The following is a 6,830-nucleotide window of genomic DNA, read 5'->3' as shown; positions in this document are numbered from 1 at the left end:
CTGCGCTCAGAGGCGGGGCTGGGCAGCAGCATCCGATGCTCCCACCTGGTATCCAGGTTATCTGCTCCCGCGGTCCCAGCGGGGAGCGGTGTGGGGGTGTGGGTGTGGGAGAGCCTCCGGCGGCGAGTGCAGTGAGGGCGGGAGTGGGTGGGGCCCCAGCTGGAGGCGGAGTGGAGGGCAAGGGGGAAAGTTTGTTCATCCAGGTGAGGTTGAGGAGAGAGAGAGAGAGAGAGAGAGAGAGAGAGAGAGAGAGAGAGAGAGAGAGAGAGAGAGTCTACCGTGCACTCCGATCCAATCAGTATTTATTCATCTTCTTCGTGTACAAGAATCCAGAAAATACAGCAGTGCCACATCTGCCCCCCCCAAATAAAATAAAATAAAAAAGATAAAGATCACTTAACATTAGCTAATAATCATCTACTATAAGCAGAGCTCCCCATGGCACACTTGTAATAGAGGATGGAGTTAGATGGGTGGCATCAGGAGCAGTGCTATTAAATTAAAAAGGGTTGTCAGGACAAGGTTGCGTTTGGAATTCACCCAGGGTCGGGGAGGATGCATGTAAGTGACAAGTGTTGAAGGCTCAGAGGAGAGCAGGGTTGGTCAACCTGTGTCTGGGACAGACCTGGGCCTGTGAGGGCTGCACATGTGTTCTTTATTTAGCTGTGGGAAGAAACAGGTGAGTTGTCTAAGTCTGGAAAAGTAGGTGCCGGGGAGAGCCTGGAATGCCATTTTGGTATTTGATGAAGAGACTTGTATTCTGTAGGCAGTGGTGAGCTGTGGCAAGCTGTGGCAAGTGTTTGAGAAGCTACCTGATTGGAAAGTGAATGGGCAGATGTGTGTGCACTGAGTTCAGTGTGGGCGCTCTGATTTCAGTGTGGGCATGCCTCTGGGAACTACAGGTTGGTTTCTTTTGGTTGTTTTTTGGGGGGGGGGAGAGGGGAGGAGAAGGCATAGACATATTCATGAACTGCTCATGTCTGGATGATAGACTTGCACGCCCGGTACCCCTGTGCATAGGGCACCTCACCAGCCTGGATGTTGAGAGGGCTGGGCTGGCAGGGCTTACAGACTTCAGAGACAGACTGGGACAAGGTGTGGAGGTGAGCAACACCTGGGAATGAGAGTGCCTAAGACAGGGAAGGGTGGGTAATGGGACCAGGGCTGTATAGCCTGCCTGCAAGAGTGAACATTATAGAACAACCAATCTTAAGTCACCTTCATGGTTTCTCTGAGCAAAACCCTGGGCTCTCACTCTACTTTCTGGTCAGCAGTTTAGAGTAGACCTGAGGAAAGAGATCTCAAGCCGTAACCGGTTTGGCTCAGTGGATAGAGTGTCAGCCTGCGAACTATAAAGGCCCCAGGTTTGATTCTGGTCAAGGGCATGTTCCTTGGTTGTGGGCACATCCCCAGTAGGGGGTGTGCAGGAAGCAGCTGATTGATGTTTCTAACTCTCTATCCCTCTCCCTTCCTCTCTATAAAAAATCAATAAAATATATATTTTTTTAAAAAGAAAGAAATCTCAAGCATTGTTAGAAATCTCATTAAAACAAAATAGGAGTGCAAAGAAATGAGGTTTCAGTGATGATGTAATTAAAGGATCTGAACTTGAGCACTGCTGTTTGGAGAAGGCCTCACTTTGACTTGACGTGGGGAAACTCTTGACCATAATCCTGAAAACTAAGAAAATATTTTTAAAGGGTCCTTTGTGGCCAGGAATAGATAGTTAATTTGTGATGGAAAATGCAGAATGGGCTAATAAGTTATGAAACAGATGCTCAAACTTCATTCTCAGTTGGAGGAAACAGTTCTAGCCTTCCAAACCAGTAAATGTTAAAAGAAAAAGAATGGCTTCATACAGGGTTGGTGTAAATTATACATTTCTAGAGCAAGTATTTATCACCCAATTCCACCTATGGGACTTTATATTTACAACAAAATTAGGTATAACTTTAACTTCAGGAAGGGGAACTGGTCACCAGAAGTCAAAGATTGGGAAAGAGACTTAAAAAATGATTAAATATTTATTGTTGAAAGTATTACATATGTCCCCCTTTTCCCCCATTGACTCCTTTTAACCATTGTCTGTGTCCATGGGTTATGCATATATGCATACAATTTCTTTGAGTGATCCCTTTCCACCCACCCACCCTCCAACCTCCATCTTCCCTCTAGGATAGAAGACTTTTGACTGTTTCAAACCATGGAAATGTACTACTCTTTCTAGAAATAAGTATAATGATTAATTTCTAAGAAATATGTGTGCATGGAGTGCTCTACAACCATTTTTTATAAAGTCATATTTTTCAAGTATATAGGAAAATACTCTACGCATAGTGTGCGTTAAGAAAGCATAGTATAAAAATAATTGTATACTATGGTGCTACATTTCTATGACAATTTTATTTATATGCAGAGAAATTCTGGAAGTGAATTCACCAACATCTTGGCATTTTTTTTTAGTATCAAATAGTAGAATTTTGATTGATTTTTCTTCTTCTTCCTTTAGAATTTTCCAAATTTTCTGGTATGTGCACATTTTTACTTCATAAAAAATGTTTTTTTAGAACGTACAAAGACATTTCCATTAAGATGACAGACTGAGCATTTATATCCCTTTTCCAAAAATCCACTGAAATGAAAGGGAAGATATAAAAGTGTGAATGAAAACATAACAGGGACTACCAGTGAGGATTGACCAGCGGTTGGTAAGGAGATGGATCCATTTCCAGAAACCAGAATCAAAGATACCTTAACACACCCTGGGAAGGCTCTACAGAAGTGAGTCATTCTTTCCAACAGAAACCTGGAGTAACTCCTACTCAATAAACAAACACAAAGAGTGGAAATAGGACATGGAATACAAGTCTTGACATAAAAAGACAAAACAATGAATGAATTGAAATAAAATGCAGGTAAATTATTTTGTAATTTGGGGCTAGGCATAATTTATGGCATTTCTATAAACCAATTTGAGTAAGGCTGTAGGAAAAGTGGGTCAAGAAATGCATAGGAAATTCATAGGCAAATGACTGAAAAGATAATAAATTTCACTGGCATTTCACAGGAAAATTGAACAGGCACTTTTTTTTTGTTCATCATTATTGAGGTATTAAAAAGTGAATATTAATAATTAGATATAAATCCAGGAGTGATGAGTGGTGAGGGTATGGAGACATAGGCATTCTCAAGTACTGTGAGTGCAAGTGGAAGTTGATGTATTTTTCATGGGAGATAGTTGGGATGCAGCTATCCTGCCTTTTGACTCTACTCTTTCCCATGTAGCAGCATAGGAATATTGGCATTTGTGCAGAAAGAATTATCATTGGAGCTTTTTTGCAATACCCCCCAAAACAAACAAACAAACAAACAAACAAAACCAACCACAGAAACTACTTAAATGCGGGTCTATTCCATTAACCATGGTGTAGTCATATAATAGAATCCTATGAAGCTGACAAAAAGAATGAATTTAGAATTATATTTACTGGTAGGGAAAGGTCGGCAGGGTGTAAGTGGAAAAAAGTACAGAATTACTTCATGGAAGTTACATTGATATTGTTCATATGTGTGTGTGAAATACAGATGGAAATGCAAGAGGAATGGATCTAATGCATACACACCACACTGTTCATAGTGGTTACCCCTGGCAGGCAACAGTATTGAGTGAGGCACATGCAGAGAGGCTTCCTGTGTTATGATAGATGTGTCATAACAGTAGGCTTTTTACAAATGTCTTGGATTATCTACATATATATAAAAGCCTAAGTGACTGAATGACAGGTCAACCAGTTGCTATGACACGCACTGATCACCAGGGAGCAGATGTTCAACACAGGAGCTGTCCCTTGGTGGTCAGTGTGCGCCCACAGCCAACCTCCTGCGACTGGCCAACCTCCTCCTGGCCCACCAATCTCCCTTGGCCCCTCCCCCCACTGGCCGGCCCCGATTGGCTCTGATTACCGGCCAGGCCAAGGGACCCCATCTGTACATGAATCCATGCACCAGGCCTCTAGTTTTATAATAATAAAAAAACCGAAATGATTGAAATGTACATATTTTCTGTTTAAAAATACTTTAAAAAATTCTTTCTTGTTTAAAAATACTTGTTTTAAGAACATAGTGTCTTTGGGGATTACTTTGCAAAATAGTGGAAGAGGTCCGTCACCAGATGACACATTCAAAATATGTTAGGTTTCCTGAAATGTATTCTTTTGCAGTACTATCTCGATTTTGGTAGGGGTTATAAAATTCCCTGAGAGGACCAGAATGAGCTTAAGGAGACATTTGCTTGTTCCCTGGTGAGAGGAAAGCAGTGTTCATTGTGAAGGAAGAGGAAACAAACACACCTGCCTCCCGTGAAGGAAGGAAGAACAATCCAGAAGGGTAAGTCATGTAACAGTTGAAGGAGACAGGCCGCATGTGGGCTGCCACCTTGTTGGGTAAAGTAACCCCATACCAAAGAAACTCTAAAGTTTCAGAAAGCGAAGGTCCCGAAGGTCCCGGGAAGACAGTGCTCGGCCTGGGCACATGACTGGAATTCGTGTGTACTACCTCCCAGAGGGCTGGTCACGCAGCCAAAGGACCCTGCACCCCAGAGGACTGCTGGAGTGAGACAAAAGGACGTGTTGTTATAAGTTTGTTAAACCTTATTGATTCCAAGATCATTATCATCTCAAACAAACCTCTTTTTTTTTCTTTCTTTCTTTCTTTCTGAGTAATCACAGTGTGAGTGGCATGGTAATGAGAGTACGGAGATTTGGCCTGGTTTGTTACACCAAACATTGCTTAAATCATGTAGGGAGACAGTCCAAACACAGCCAGTCTCATAGCACAGATTAAGTTTTTCCTCTTTTTATCTGGCCTCTCTCTTCTTAGATTTCTTCTCTCCTTGGATTCTGTTTTGGATCGGTGGAAATCACTAACTGTCTGTATTAACTAGAGAACAAGTTGTTGGGGGATATGTGGTCAAGGATGAGGAGCAAGGCAGACAATCTGTCCCTCAGCTCCCATCCTATAAAGATTCATTGAGGCACTAGGAGCCCAGTGCTCGAAATAGGGCAGCACTGCCCACCCACCTGCAGCCCTGCCTTGACACCCGAACCTGTCCACGCAGAGCTCAGCATGCCTGGCCCAGCCCCCAAACTCTCTGGCTTTCTCTGGCCACTTCAAGCCCCGCCCTCAGTCCCTTCAGTCTCCTCGGGCTGGTCCCGCCTTCTCTGGGTACCTCCCGCTTCCGCCCCATCTCTGAAGCAATGTGGTGGCTCCGCCCCAACATGGCACTGGAGGAGAGTGTGGAAACCTCCCACCTGCTGCGCTGTGCTCCTTCCCCTGGCAGGTGGGCGGTGGGGCACTCAGAGTTCCAGCAGTGGATAGCAAAGGACTAGTGAGGGGGTTGCTATGGGCTCTCACCCCTGCCCTCCTGTTCACGGGCTGGTCCCGACTCCTCCGGGCAGTCTCTAGAACAACACCCCAGCTAATATGCTAAAGGCCCTGGTTGTTACCTGTTATGGTGTATCGGCCATTAGCATAGTAGCTCTTTATTAGTATAGATAATTTGCATGCTGTAAAATTCACTCATTTCAAGTATACAGCTAGGATTTTATTTAATAAATTTACATAGTTGTGTCATTAGTTAAGCATTATTGGGATACATTCCTTTACATCAATAAGTTCTGCTGGGAGATTTTAGACCAACTATTCATCTTGAATTCATCAGGAAGTGGAGGTAACACAGATGGCATCAACTTTAATTCTAAACACACTGTTTCTCCCCAGTGCAACCCCTAGGCCTGTAACCTTTCTGGGATTTGGGGTTCATGTGGACGTTTCCCAGTCTACCCTCTTGGCCTCATGTTTTGTCTATTCTGCCCAGTATGTTGGCACCTAGGATATGTAGATACATCTTTCCCCCCAAGCTCATGACAAACACCAGCACAAGATAGGTTTAACTCTCAGGATTTTCACTTTCTTGTTATCTAGGTCTTTTACAAAAGAGTTCTGCCAATTATTTTAAAAGAGTAAAAAAAATTTTTTTAATCCAGAATTTTTAGATCCACACTGGAAAACTTTATCTGGACATCTAGTCCCTCCATATAATAAAAAATGGAAGTTGTCATATTCATCCTTAAAAGTATTTTTTTTGTTTTGTTTTTTAGTTTTGAAATAATACTATAGTCCCATTTTATCCATGGTTTTGCTTCCCATGCTTTTGGTTTTCTAGGTCAACTGTGGTTTGAAAAATATTAGATGAAAAAATCCTAAAAATAATCAATTTATAAGTTTTAAATTGCCTTCCATTCTGAGTAGCGTGATGAAATCTTGAGTTATCTTGCTCCATCCTTCCAGGATGTGAATTATCCTTTTGTCTAGCATCACCCATTAGTCACTTAGCAGCCCTCTCGGTTATCAGATACACTGTTGGGGTATCACAGTACTTGTGCTCACGTCACCCTGATTTTACTTAGTAATGTCCCCAAAGCGCCAGAGAGTGGGACCTAGTTACGGATTCACGTCCTTTGGCAGCCCTAGTGGCTGATGCAATCTCGGGGAAGCAGGTGTAATCCTGACTCAGATCAAATGTGACAAGCTTTCACTTGAGATTCTTGCAACATCTCTCATTCTGGCAGAACTGAGGCAGGTTTGAAATGCCAGGTTCACATGAGATGATTTTCTTATCTAATTGCAAAGGCCCCTTCTTGGCAGGATCCTGTGAACCTCCCCTGCAGACTCATAGCTGGCTTAGTCAATTAGCTTAGTTCTGCTTTGAATGCCTTCTGTATTAGGGCATTCTGGTGATTATGAGTGTAGGCTCTGGAATCCGCTCGGGC

Source organism: Pipistrellus hanaki (assembly GCF_964339955.1).
Source record: "Pipistrellus hanaki genome assembly, chromosome: 17".
Classification (NCBI taxonomy): domain Eukaryota; kingdom Metazoa; phylum Chordata; class Mammalia; order Chiroptera; family Vespertilionidae; genus Pipistrellus; species Pipistrellus hanaki.
This window is presented reverse-complemented; position numbering follows the sequence as displayed.